This window comes from Macrobrachium nipponense, chromosome 32, assembly GCF_015104395.2.
Source record: "Macrobrachium nipponense isolate FS-2020 chromosome 32, ASM1510439v2, whole genome shotgun sequence".
Taxonomy (NCBI): domain Eukaryota; kingdom Metazoa; phylum Arthropoda; class Malacostraca; order Decapoda; family Palaemonidae; genus Macrobrachium; species Macrobrachium nipponense.
The window spans coordinates 3,193,595-3,208,173 of NC_061094.1; positions in this window are offsets into that span (position 1 = coordinate 3,193,595).

Sequence of the window (14,579 nt, forward strand, 5' to 3'; positions counted from 1 at the left end):
CCTGGCAGGTAAGGGGATACTTCTTCAGAGAAAGAGAGAGAGAGAGAGAGAGAGAGAGATTGTTTAAAATCTCCAAGCACACTGCTATTTGCATTTTGCAAATCATTAGATAACCAACCGAGGACTGTGTACGAACACTTGAAACATAAGTGAATCCAGTCTCCAACACATGTAGCCTACAGATTGGTTTATTGATTAATTACCTTGTGCCATATGTAATAATAAGCCGGTTGGCATTGAAGTTAGTGGATATGGCTACCCCACAGACTGGGGCTCTGCTAACTTGCAACCATTCATCTTGATAACTGGAGGTTGACAAGGAGTGAACTTGCCTGCTATTTTTCTCTCTTCCAAACTAGAGTCAGCGGAGTTTTCGAATTTAGTGAAGATATGAATGTCGTCCAAGATTCTTTTCGTGCTTTTTTGATTTCCATGCAAAAATGAGCTCTCGCCTTTTGAAATTCTACACGATAATACTCACATTTTCGTCTGCGGTATATGGTGAAGGCAGATCTCATAGTTCTATGAGTTTCCTGGCATTTACGTGTCCACCAGGGAACTGGTTGGCGAACAAATTTGCCCGAAGTCCCAGGTTTCGATTGAAGACAAGCCGAGAACATTATTGTGGAATGTTAAAGGATTTTGACGTAGGAAAAATCTATTTCTGGGCGATTGGTTCGTGTCGCCCAGCGAAATCCCACCTCTTCCCAACCCTTCGCCCAAGATTGATTGCTAACTTCGATGGCCACCAGAGGCGCGGCAGTCGGCTTGGCGTGGGTTGCAGTAGTAGTAGTTGCCGCCCCATTCTGTGGGTCGGCTCTCTCCTTGAGGGAGTTTGTTGTGGGAAATTTCTAAATGGCAAGAAGTTCGCCCTAGTGACCATACCGACACCCTTCTTTTATTTTGGGTGAGCGAGTCAGTTATACTGACCTCTTCTTTATTTTGTTTATTCTCTGGTATTTGTTAGATCATTTACCTAAGAAATAATGAACTAAAGGATTATTTCGCTGGGCGACACGAACCAATCGCCCCAGAAATAGATTTTTCCTACGTCAAAATCCTTTTTCTGGGCTCAGTTCGTGTCGCTGCGTGAAATAATACCAGAGAATTAGCACAAGAATGAAAAGAATAGAGGGTCTCGATAAAACTAAAAACTTAACTAAAATACTACAATTGAAACAAAATTGGAATATTCATACAAAATCTTCAGACAATTTCTGAGTAAGGAATAACAAAATAAATGTAACTTACATTCATAAATATTTACAAAGTATTTACACAAGTTACAAGTATGAATATGTAAATTAACATGTGTGTGGAAAAAATAACATAAACAACACACTCAATGAGTTCATAAATACAAATCCAGAAGGCAATAAACCATTGATAATGGGAGTGTGGAACCCTAGCATAAAAATAAGGGGACCACACTCTTAATGATAATATATACAAACATTTGTGGGTGACCCTAGCATTAAAATAAGGGACACACCACTAAGCAATCATGAGAGCAGCTAAGACTCGAGACGAAGTGTAGAGCAATATGGTAGACTAGACAAACTGTTAGGTAAGGTAGGTAGAAAGGAGATCTGGATCTTCAATTGTACTACTGGGCAGAGTCAGGGGAAACTATGTTACCCGCTGCAACTGCTGAAAATTTCAGAGATTCCAAAGACTTCAAGTAGTGACGCTTAAATACTGTCGGCGATTTCCATCCAGTATATTTTTTCAAATCATCAAAGTTCATATGTTGAAAATAATTGAGGTGGCCACTGCCCTGACATCGTGTGCCTTAGGGAAAGATTCAGGGTTAGCTTGTTTAATAAAGTATAGGATCTGTTGCCTTATACCTTTAATTGATAAGGTACCACCTTTTTCTCTCCTAAAGAGGGGACCCGAAGAGGAGGATGTTGTCCTAGACAGAAAGGCTCGTAAGGTCATCACTGGACAAGAGAAAGGTCTTGGGGAAGGGGAATGACTTTCCATGGTTCCCACCTCAACAAAGGATCCTCATTTTTTGCTAAAAAGCTGCGATCCAGAGAAAGCAGAACTTCTCCTGAGGGGAGAAATTCTGCATGACCCGAATTTCTGGATAGCGCCGACAGTTCTGAAATTCTAGCTCCTGAAGCCAAGCTTAATAAAAATAATGTTTTTCTTAAGAGCATTGTGAATGAACATGTCGTATTATCTGTATCTGAAGCCAGTTTTAGAACATCATTTAGAAACCATGACACTGAAGTAGGCCTTACGGAAGGTCTAAGTCTAGCACAAGCCTTGGGAATAGACGAAAAGTAGGAGTCTGTTAAGTCTATATTAAAACCCAACTGAAAGATCTTCTTCAAGGCTGACTTGTTGTCGTAATAGTGCTAGCTGCAAACCTTTTTTCAAATAAGGATCTGAAAAAGGATATAGCTGAGTTGATGTCATGATTTTAATGTCCGATTCTCTCAGGAAAGATGCCAACTTTTTAACTGCAGCGTCATACTGCCTCAAAGTTGAATCCCTTTTATCTGATTCTAAGAAGAGGATATTTTGTGGATCTATATTTGCATCCCTCTTGGCTGCAAACTTCATGAAGTCCATAAAGTTAGGGCTTTGAGAATTCCTGAGGAAGCGAACACAGTCTTCATTTGTACTGACTGGGAGAGTCTGGGATTGGGAATCCGAAAGGGACGAAGACCCAATTCCAGCAGCAGGGGGTACCAATTGCTCTTTGGCCAGTCCAGAGCTACTAGAGCCACCTGACCCTTGAAAGTCCTGAGTTTGCTCAGAACTTTCAGGAGAAGATTCACCGGAGGAAAGATGTAAATCTTTTCCCAGTTGTTCCAGTCTATGGATAGAGCGTCTGTGGCATAGGCCAGAGGGTCCAGGTTGGGAGCCACATAACAAGGAAGTTTGTGGTTCGCTTGAGAGGCAAACAGATCTACTTGTAGACTTGGTACCCTCCGGAGTATCCATTGGAACTAACTGTTGTCCAGCGACCATTCCGACTCCAGTGGGACTGAACGGGATAGAGCATCTGTTATAACATTCCTCACTCCGGCCAGATGGGTGGAGGAGAGGTGCCAACTGAACTTGTCCGCCAGAGAAAAGATGGCTACCATGACATGATTCAGGTGTCTTGACTTGGAGCCTCCCCTGTTTATGCAGTGAACTACTACTGCGCTGTCCAGAACTAACTTTACATGAGAGTTCTTTGGTGGAAGGAGCCTCTTCAGAGTCAGGAACACTGCCATTGCTTCCAATACATTTATGTGGAGCTGGCGGAATTGGGGTGACCACGTTCCTTGAACTTTCTTGAACTGAGAATATCCTCCCCAGCCGCTTAATGAAGCGTCTGTGTGGATAATGATTCCCGGAGGAGGGAATTGAAGAGGCACTGACATGGACAGATTCTTCATCTTTGACCAAGGACGCGGACTATTTCGGAGAATTTGCGGTATTGCTGACAACTTGTCTCTGGATCTGACATTTGCTCTTGAGCGCCAGATCCTGGTTAAGTCTTTCAGTTTGGCTTTCATCAAGATGTTTGTCACTGAGGCAAATTGAAGGAAACCTAGGATTCTTTCCTGGTTTCTCCTTGAAGCATATTTGTACCTTAGAAATTGCTTCACTGACTTCGCTATTTCCTTCCTTTTGGCTACCGGAATTGACAGAGTGTGAGAGGATAGATTCCATTGAATGCCCAGCCATTGAAAACGGGACTCCGGAGTGAGTCTTGACTTTGTCCTGTTTATCTGGAACCCCAGATATTCCAGGAACTGAATGACTTTCTTTGTGGCTTTGCGGCATTCCTCGACTGTTGGTGCCCAAACCAGTCGTCAAGGTACGGTACTACCATTATCCCTTGAGACCTTAGTTGTTGAACCACTACTTCTGCCAACTTTGTTAATACCCTGGGGGCTACGTTCAGACCGAAGGGAACTACCTTGAAGGAGAATGCTTGGTCTCCCAGCTTGAAGCCTAGGTAAGGGCAAAAGTGTCTTGCAATAGGGATATGATAGTATGCGTCTGTAAGATCGATAGAGGTGGTGATGGCCCCACGGGGAAGTAAGGTCCGCACCTGCGAGATAGTCAGCATTTTGAACTTGTCGCAGCGAATGGCTAAGTTTAACTGGGACAAGTCTAAGATTACCATTCTTTTTAATGAGCCTTTCTTTGGCATGCTGAATAAGCGACCTTGAAACTTTAATCGCTTGACTCTCGCTATTGCTCCTTTCTGAAGGAGTTCCTCCGCATACTCTGTCAATTCCTTCGATGGAAGTTGAAGGAATGGTCTGGGTGGAGGGGGGCCTCCGATCCAACTCCAACCCAGGCCTTTCGACACAATACTTTGTGCCCATTTGCTGAATCCCCACCGATGCCGGAAGAGAAACAGTCTCCCTCCTACCTTGGAGATCTCATTGCTGCTGAGCCGAGTGACCTCCGCGGCCTCCACGGAAGTGCTTTCCCCTGTTGAGCAACCTTCCTGATCCTCTCTGACGAAAGGCTCCTCTAGCTCTACTTCCCCTGGCGAACCGGTCGAAGTGTTGAAAGGCCTGGCCTTCGAACACCTGGTTAAATGCCGGGGAGACAGCATAGGACGTGGAAGGTTGAGCTTGTGGGGAAATCAGGTAGATGGGCTGAGCCTGAGCTTTCGATGTGGAGGGCTGCTGAGGCTTCTTTTGGTAAGGCTGAAACCGTTTGGTCGTCTTTAGTTTCTTGCCTGTTGACGAAGGGTCTTGACGCCTTTTAGCGGAGAGGCCCCAACGGTCTTTGAGGCTCTGATTGAGCCTCGTGGCCTCGTTTTGAACCTCTTTAACCATAGTTTCTGGGAAGAGGTCTGCCCCCCAAATGTTGGAGGAAAGCAACTTATTCGGCTCATGCCAAATAGTTGCTTCCTGAAGGGCATGCTTCCGGCAGTTGACCCTAGCAACCACAAACTCGTACAAGTCCGATTGGACTGTACAAGTCTGTGATTTGGTCAACAGCTTGAATAGCGGCTCCGAAGCGTATGATATGGCCGCAACTTAAGTCATTGCCATGGTGTTAAGAGACCTGGCCAGCCTAGTTCTAGCCTCAAACTCGGACTGAATGAGGCTATCGGGGAGTCTCGGAAGCTTCTCGCCGAACTGATCCATCGCACAGTCCGGCTTAAGTTTGACTACCGAAAAGGTGTTCGGCAGATCTTCCCACAAATCCCCAAGCGAAGGAAGCAAGGGTGATGTGGGGTCCGCCTCCCTCAACTGTGGCAAGGGCTCTCCTTTTAAGCCAGCCGGGATGGTAACGCTGGCGATCTTGGTCAGGAAAGGAAGAGGAGTCTCTTCCTCCATCGTAAAGATGGTGAAAGGACTCTTGAATGCCTGGAGTCTGGTGTTGGAACAGTCCATTTCATCCAGACACCGGAGCCACTCCCTCTGAGCCTGGTCCCTGGAGTACAGCACTGTCTCCCTAGGAACCTTATCCTCCCTATTCATAGCAGCCTCCGTCAGCCTGGCGTAGCCAATGAACCCGTCCTGGAAAGGAGCGTAGGAAGCTACTCTCCAGGGATTGTTCATGGAGAATGGAGGGAGAGAATCATGAGGAGGAAGCTGGAGTAGGCCTGCGCCAGGTGCCGGAGAGGCAGCTTGAGGGGCCTGATTGAAGCCAGACATAAGATTTTCCTGTGTGGCAATCCTGTCCGACAACTGGGAGAACATCTGCTCCATACTCGTCCTCAGGGACCCTACTAAGTCTCCCATCTGTTGCATCATCCCGGCGGAGAAAGCGTTGGGATCAAAGCTAGGAACAGATGTCGACGTGGACGGGTAACTCACCAGAGGTACCGTAGGGGAAGGAGAGACCACTGACTCCGCCGGAGTACGGGGTCTCTCCTTGGAGGACTTACTCTTCGAGGCTCTAGAGCCTGAAGCAGATGACTTCCCCTTCTCTGCTCCGGGATTAGAAGCCGAAGACTTACGAGAGGAAGACGCCGAAGAAGTCTTTTTAGACGACGACATCTTAGTCAAAGTTTTCTGCGCTCTGTGACCCTTCACTTTGGGAACCACAGAAGCGCTGGGCGTACTATACGAGAGCGCAGCTCTCGTAAAGCCCTGGAAGGGAGCAGGAGAAGCAGCAGGAGAAGAAGATCCAGTGGCGCCCAAGGGAAGCCCTTGAGCGTCCAACGTACCTACCTCGACCAACAGATCATCTACGCCTACCATAGGCTCTACATTCAAATCTAAATTGGCGACCTCCGCCGAAATATCCTGGCCTGGTTCCTTCATACACTGGGCGACCTGCCGTTGGATCGCCATCATCATCGAGGCTGCCTCCGTTGGGTCAACGTACCCCGTCGGCTTGCCGCCGGAGAACAGCAGGACAGCCATCCTCTTTTCTAGCATGTAGGGCTGTCCCTTGGCGGCGTTCTTCCCGAAGCCACTGACCCAAGCTCTCAAGGTTGCAAGAGCAGTCTCTCTAACCACGGCAGCCTGGAAGAGAGGGTGTCTATTAGATTTTAGGCTAAAGTTGAGATTCAACCTTAGAATAAAATAAGCTTAAGACTAGACAGTATCAGCATATATTCCATAATATTAGAGAAAACTTAAGCTTAAAATATATATCTCAGAATTCATATCCTATGTTTATGCTGATGGAAAAATACTTACCCCGTCCAAAAACTGACTCACGAGATCGTAGCAGATCGTACACGTCTCGTGGAACCAGACCTGCAAACTCCCGTGAGAAGTTGAACACGGAACATGAGACCTGCAGACCTCATGCCCGCAGGGGTCCTGGAGCACAGCGTTGCACCCCGGGTGCTCACAGTTGGTAGTCTGTAAGTGGAAGGATACATGAGTATCGATATAACACTCACAGGGCTACTCTAGTACTCCGTTGCATGCAGGAGAATGATAAATTTTTGGGCATAACCCCTCCCCTATGACTTTAACAGGCATAAAATTGAAGACTCCAGCGTAGGCTGGAGAATGAAAACACCAAGGTCAGGGGAGGAACCCAGCTTAAGGTAACTTATAAATAACTTATAATTAACTTAACCCTCTTACGCCGATTGGACTTATTAAACGTCGAGTCAAAATGTCTCCCGTATGCCGATTGGACGTATCATACGTTTGCTCAAAAAAGTTTTTTTAAAAATTTGCGGAAAAATACTTATAGGCCTACCAGCCAAAAACTTTTGTATCACGCGCCTTGGGGGATGCTGGGAGTTCACGGATCAAGGCACTGTTTTGTTTACAATCGCTACGCAGGCGCGCAAGCGCGAATTTCTTTCTTATCGCACTAAAAAGTATCAGTGACACATCTCGGAAATTATTTCGTCACTTTGACATAATTTTTGCACCATTTGAAATTATCCTTTACATGAAGTATTATATATGAAAATGTGCGCAATTTCATTTAAAATACAACAAAAAAATACTCATGATTGAAGCTTTTATCAGTTTGAAATATTTTCATATAAATAACGATAAGTGCAAAAATTTCAACCTTCGGTCAACTTTGACTCTACAGAAATGGTCGAGAAACGCAATTGTAAGCTAAAATTCTTATATTATAGTAATATTCAATCATTTGCCTTCATTTTGCAACAAATTGGACGTCTCTAGCACAATATTTCGATTTATGGTGAATTTATGAAAAAACTTTTTCCTCACGTTCATGCGATAACTCTTCCGATAAATTTTTTCGTGCGATTGTCCTAATGTTTGCACCCTTTTAAATTTGCCGTTACATAAAGTTTTATATATGGCAATGTGCGCAATTTCATGCACAATACAACAAAAAACAACCCATGGTTGTAGCTTTTATCAGTTTCGAAATATTTTCATATAAATAACGTTAAGTGCAAAAATTTCAACTTTCGGTCAACTTTGACTCTACCGAAATGGTCGAAAAACGCAATTGAAAGCTAAAACTCTTATATTCTAGTAATATTCAATCATTTACCTTCATTTTGCAACGACTTGGAAGTCTCTAGCACAATATTTCGATTTATGGTGAATTTATGAAAAAAAACCATTTTCCTTACGTTCGCGCGGTAACTCTTCCGAAAAAATCAGAATTTTTTTGTGCGATTGTCGAAATGTTTGCACCATTTAAAATTAGCTGTTACATAAAGTTTTATAGATGAAAATGTGCGCAATTTCATGTAGAATACAACTAAAAATGATTGAAGGTTGTAGCTTTTCTCTTTTTTTGAAATATTTGCATATAAATATCGATAAATAGAAAAAAAACCACGTTCGGTCAAATTTGACTCTACCGAAATAGTTGAAAAACGCATTTGTAAGCTAAAACTCTTACGGCCTAGTAATATTCCGTCATTTTTCTTCATTTTGAAACAAATTTGAAGTCTAAAACAATATTGTGATTTATGGTGAATTTTTGACAAATATATTTACCTTCACTCCACGCGCCGATTCGCGGCCGCAAGTCTCCGAAATACGTACATCGCATTATCCTAATATTTGCTCCTTTTCATATTAGCCTTTTTATAGAGTTTCATATATCAAATTGTGCGCAAATTCATGAAGAATACAATAAAAAATAATTGAAGGTTGTAGCTTTTTCCATCTCCGAAATATGTGCATATAAAAAAAATATATATATAAAAATTTCAACATTCGGTCAAATTCAACTCGTCCGAAATGGTCGAAATCTGCAATTCTAATCTAAAACTCTTACAGTATTGTAATATTCAATCATTTGTCTTAATTTTGAAACAAATTGGAAGTCTCTAGAACAATATTTGGAATTACGGTGAATTTTTGAAAATAACATTTTTTTACGTCCGCGCGTTACGAATTCGTACATCATTTTGTGATAATATTTTTCCGGTGTTGCTTTTATTGTTTTACTATATATTATATATCAAAAGGATTGCAATTTGGTGTACAATACAACGAAAAAAAATTAACTCGTTAGCTTTGACCATTTTTTGCATAGCGTGATTTGAATACAATTATCTATGAATTTTTTTTTTTCGCTACCATATATCGCATTATTTACATATGATAATATTATTTTTCATTTCTGATGATTTCATACTAAACTTCAGGCAATGAAAAAAAAATGAGCAAAAAATGAACTCTTAATCTTTAAAACTAAGCGCGCTGTGATTTTTTGAAAAAATTATTTTTTCCGCTTCCGCTCTCACTCCAAACCGGCACCGGCATACAGGAGAGGTTTTGATTTTTAGGGCTTCGGCGTAAGAGGGTTAAGCATAAAACTGTTAAATTCAATCCGGAGAACGACTCCGAATCGCGGCGCTGTCCGACTCCGCCGGCGACGCCGGAGAGAAGGAACGGTGGAAAGCAAAAGTGACCAACTGAAACGCATACACTCCGCCGGCAGGTGGGGCTACCGTACCTCCCCCCCGTAATCGATGGGGCACCAGGAAAGAGAACAGAGATCCGTCATAACGGGGGAGGAAGCGAGGAGAGGCGAAAAAAGTACCAGAGCATACAGCGGAGCGTCGGAGCAACAAAGGCGGGGGGAGGCCAACCCCCCGACTCTGTCACAGCGAAGCACCACCGAAACCAGGGAGAGCAAGGTCACTCCCAGCCTAGCGTCTGTCCAGAATCCCCTACTCCCTCCGCGTAGGGAGAGAGGGAGTCGGGCCCGGATGGAGCGAGCAAGGACAAACCTCCCTACCCCCTACTCTATTGGTAGAGCAAAAGAGGGGGGGGGGGGAGGGGGGGGGGGGGGGGGGAAGGTGACTGGGACGGGCGTCTGGCTGTACCGCGATCACAAGGTGACCAAGGTACGATAACACAACCAACCGACAAAATCGGTAGCCTAGGCTAATGCAACCAAACTGATCAGAAAGATGCAACAAAACTGACAATAAGGATGCAACAAAACTGAAAAGAGGACCATGGGACCACTGATACCTAGGCTAAGCGAACAGACCAGACGCCCTAGGCTAACCAAAACACAATAAATAAAAACTAAAGTAGGGGAAAATAAAATACAGTAAGAGAAAAATATCCAGGAGTGTACGACTAACCCGAAAGAAAGTCTACCACTCAAAGCTAGCCTGGGCCGATACGAAGAGTGATGGCTAGGGTCTGGACCAGAAAAAACAATGCCTACGTAAGGTAGAGACATGCATGCACGACCTAAAACCAAGGCAGGCTAAATCCCCTAACAATATAATAACAAAAAGGACTAGAGACGCACGTTAAAAATAAGGGAAAGGTTCCAGGTATGGGAGACCGAGAACCAAACTGCCATGAGGCAGAACAATGCAGCCATGCTCCAGACCGGGAACCTGTATTTATACCTAAAAAACGGCAAATACAGGCTCGTGGAAGGAACGAAACTAAATTGAAACCTTTCGGAATACTTAACTGAGCCACTGCAATAGCTGAACGTTCCATGGTAGCGATAAATCACGCAAACACAGCACAAAAACAAGAGCAAAAAGAAACACGTTGGTCTCTTGGGCTGCTAACGTAAAGGATGACCACCAGAGGCGCGGCAGTCGGCTTGGCGTGGGTTGCAGTAGTAGTAGTTGCCGCCCCGTTCTGTGGGTCGGCTCTCTCCTTGAGGGAGTTTGTTGTGGGAAATTTCTAAATGGCAAGAAGTTTGTGGTAGTGGTCTCACTCGCCCTAGTGACCATACCAACACACTTCTTTTATTTTGGGTGAGCGAGTCAGTTATACTGACCTCTTCTTTATTTTGTTTATTCTCTGGTATTTGTTAGATCATTTACCTAAGAAATAATGAACTAAAGGATTATTTCGCGCAGTGACATGAACTGAGCCCAGAAAAGCAGTTTTCATACAATCAACTTACCTGTCAGATATATACATAGCTAAGACTCCGTCGTCCCCGACAGAAATTCAAATTTCGCGCCACTCGCTACAGGTAGGTCAGGTGATCTACCTGCCTTCCCTGGCGGCAGGACTAGGAACCATTCCCGTTTTCTATCATATTTTCTCTGTCGCCGGTGGTATCAACATTGTTGCTATTACCTCCTGACTTAGATTCTTATTTCATCCTTTGATCATCGTTTATCGGCTTTTTGGTGACCTATCTGGATTGTGTTTTTGGCATTCGCTACTGTGGACTGATTTTGGAATTTTTTCAGTACGTCTGATTCAAATGTGAGTGTGAGAATGTGTGTGAATGTAGGCTGCAGGGTGAGGATACCGAAAGCTTCGGTTGATCCTCACTGTATGTCGTAAATGTAGGGGGTTTCAGTGTTCTGCTACTAATACTTGTCATGAATGCGAGGGATTAAATGCAGAAGAATGGAAGACTTTAACTTCTTATTTGAAGAAGTTAGAGAGGGATAGGGTTAGACGTCTGAAAGGTGTGACTTCAAGGCCTATTGAGCTTTTATTGGATACTTTTTTCTAATCGTAATGATTTAGATTCTCCCTATGTGTCTAATTCACAAAGTTTACTTTCTGAATTGGCCTCGGAAATCGCCGATCTGAAAGCTACTATTCGAGACATGAAGTCCAAAATGGCGGACTTACAAGGTAAGGCTAGTGAAAGTGAGCATTACAGTGAAGTGAGTTCTCCCAGTGTTGTGGAGGGGGCGTTTGATCGTCCCTGCGACGCTCCCAGGCCTAGACCTCTTCCAAGCTCCCATGCCCAGAGGAGAAGGAAAGTCGAAAGCCTTAAGGAGGGCGTGGGGAATCCCCAACGGTCAGACGTCCCTTCAGCAAGCTCTGTTTCGTTGCAGGCTGCTCAAGGGCGCTTTAGAAAAAGCGTCCTACGTGAGTGTTTCTCATCCTCTCCCTCTCCCTCACCTAAACGAGGGTGGAAGGAGTCGGATTTATCTAGGCCTCTGAAACGGCATTTGAAAGAACCTGAATTAGATTCGAGCCTGGAGCGTTTCTCAGATGACGCTCCCTCGTCTATTAAGAAGGCGAAGGTGGCGTCAGCGTCACCCGACGTGGATGCGGAAGAACACTTTCCTACTTCTCCCCCGATTGAAGATGACGTGGGAGAAGCTTCAAGGAAGATTATCTTGGCAGTACAAGAGCAACTGGCCTCTTTGGTGGGAGTGTTAGCGCCTCGTAGGAAGGACGTTGCGCTTCCAATCAAGAAGTCTCGTCCTCTCTCCCCTGCGAAGCGAGAGGCGTCATGCAGACGTGAAGCTTCCAAACATATTGCAGAGGCTTCAGTTTCGAGAGCGAGATCGGGAGAATCTTACGGAAGACACGTAACGCCAGATAGACGTGAGACGTCTTCTAGGCATGAAGCGTCATTTAAAGCTGCTTTTAGACACGAGGCTTCAACCAAAGTTTTGGCGTCAGTTAGGACGCCTTTTGAGAGCGAAGCGTCTTCCAGGCGCGAGGCGTCATCCAGACGTCAGCAGCCAGACAAGCGGGAGGCGTCAGCCAGGATGCTTGGCGGACGAGAAGCGTCATCCAAGCGGGAAGCGTCATCCATTTATGGAGAGAAGCCTGGGCTGTTGGCGCCTTCCAGGACTATTAAAGCGGGGAAGAGGAAGGAATACCATTCCCTTAGCCCCTCTCCTATTAGGAGTTTGTGTCCTCCAGAGGAAAGACGTACTGAATTGGCAGCGGAGACTCATCTAGACCCAGAGTTAGAAGTAAACTCGGAGGAGGAGTATAAGGGAAGAGAAGGACTGTCGAACTGTAAAGTTTTGACAGCCTTGCTTCTAGAGGAGTATGGAGACGACTTGACTCCTGCCTCTCCTCCTTCTCCGCGCTCTCTTTTCTCGAGTGCAAAGACGAAGAAATAGAATGAAGCCCGCCATTTCGATGAAGAGGGCTCTTCAGTCTTTAGACTCATGGATGAAGTCGAAGAAGGAGTTAGTTAGAACGGTCTTCTGCATGCCTCCAGCGAGACTAGCTGGTAAAAGAGGCATTTGGTATCAGACGGGAGAGAATATGGGTATTTCTCTTCCGTCTTCGTCAGAAGCGGACTTTTCGACCTTAGTTGACGCTTCACGTAGACAAGGTTTGAACTCTGCCCGTATAACTTGGGGCATTTCAGAACTGGACCATCTCCTCAAGGGACTCTTTCTTGTATTGGAAGTTTTCAACTTCTTAGATTGGTCCCTTGGGGTGATGTCCAAGAAAGCCCATGATTCTGGAGGACTCGAACCAGAAGTCCTTCTGTGTATTTTGTCTTGTATAGACAAAGCGGTTCAGGATGGCTCGGTTGAGATCTCCTCTTTATTTGGAGCAGGTCTTCTTAAAAAGAGGACAGTATATAGTGCCTTTTTGACCAAAGCGGTCTCCCACGCTCAGAGGGCAGCGCTACTGTACTCGCCTTTGTCTGACTTTTTGTTCCCTTCTCAGTTAGTGAAGGACATTTCTCGTTCATTAACTGAGAAGGCGACTCAAGACCTTCTGACGCAGTCAGCAAGGAAGAAGAAACTAGCTACTGCTACTGACAAGAAAGGACCGAGTACATCAGTTCAGCCCTTTCGAGGTGGCCCGACCTCCAGAGCTCCTGCAAGAAGGAAGGCTCCTGAGAAGAGAGGTAGGTCTGCCTTTCGTCCCTTTAAAAAGGGAAAGTGATGCTTCTCTCCTCCAAGCACCAGTAGGTGCCAGGCTCCTGGGATTTGTGGAGGCCTGGGCACTTATAAACGCAGACGCTTCATCGATGTCTGTAATAAGGAAGGGATATCGTATCCCTTTCCTGAACACTCCTCCCCTAACGTCAACACGCGGGAACTAACAGCCAAGTACAAGGATCCTGTGCTGAGGGATACTCTTCGATCGATGGTGGAGCAGATGTGGGATAAGAGAGCGATAGAACTAGTACTGGATCAAAACTCCCCGGGGTTTTACAATAGCCTTTTTCTGGTTGCGAAGGCCTCGGGAGGCTGGAGACCAGTACTAGACATCAGCTCTCTGAACAAATTTGTTCAGAAGGAGAAGTTCTCGATGGAGACTTCTGCCTCAGTTCTTGCGTCATTGCGACAAGGAGATTGGATGGTGTCTAGATCTCCAGGACGCCTATTTTCACGTCCCGATCCACCCTTCATCGAAGAAGTACCTCCGTTTCATGACGGGGGGAAGGATCTTTCAGTTCAGAGCCTTGTGTTTCGGCCTTTCCACAGCTCCTCAGAAGAATGTGGCGAGGTTTCTTCACCTCAAAGGAGAAAAAATCTCTCTTTATCTGGACGACTGGCTCATCAGGGCCAGATCAGAGAGACCGTGCTTGGAGGACCTTACGTTAACTTTAGATCTGATCAGAGCGTTGGGATTACTCGTGAACCTCAAGAAGTCGCAGCTGACCCCCAGACAGAACTTAGTCTATCTGGGGATTCAGATGGATTCTCGGGGTTTTCGAGTATTTCCTTCGCAAGAGAGAATCGCAAAAGGTTTGCAGAAAGTCTCTCTCTTCTTAAGGAAGGAACAGACGTCGGCGAGGGAATGGTTGAGCCTTCTAGGGACCCTTTCCTCGCTCGAACAGTTCTTCCCGCTAGGAAGACTTCATTTACGTCCTCTTCAATTCTTCCTCAAGAGGTCTTGGAGTTGGAAAACCAGACAACTTTCAGACGCCTTTCCCATTCCAATGGAGATAAGACCGCACTTGGAATGGTGGTTGCCCCCTCTGAAAGAGAACAAAGGGATCTCTCTAAAAATCCAGAACCCAGACCT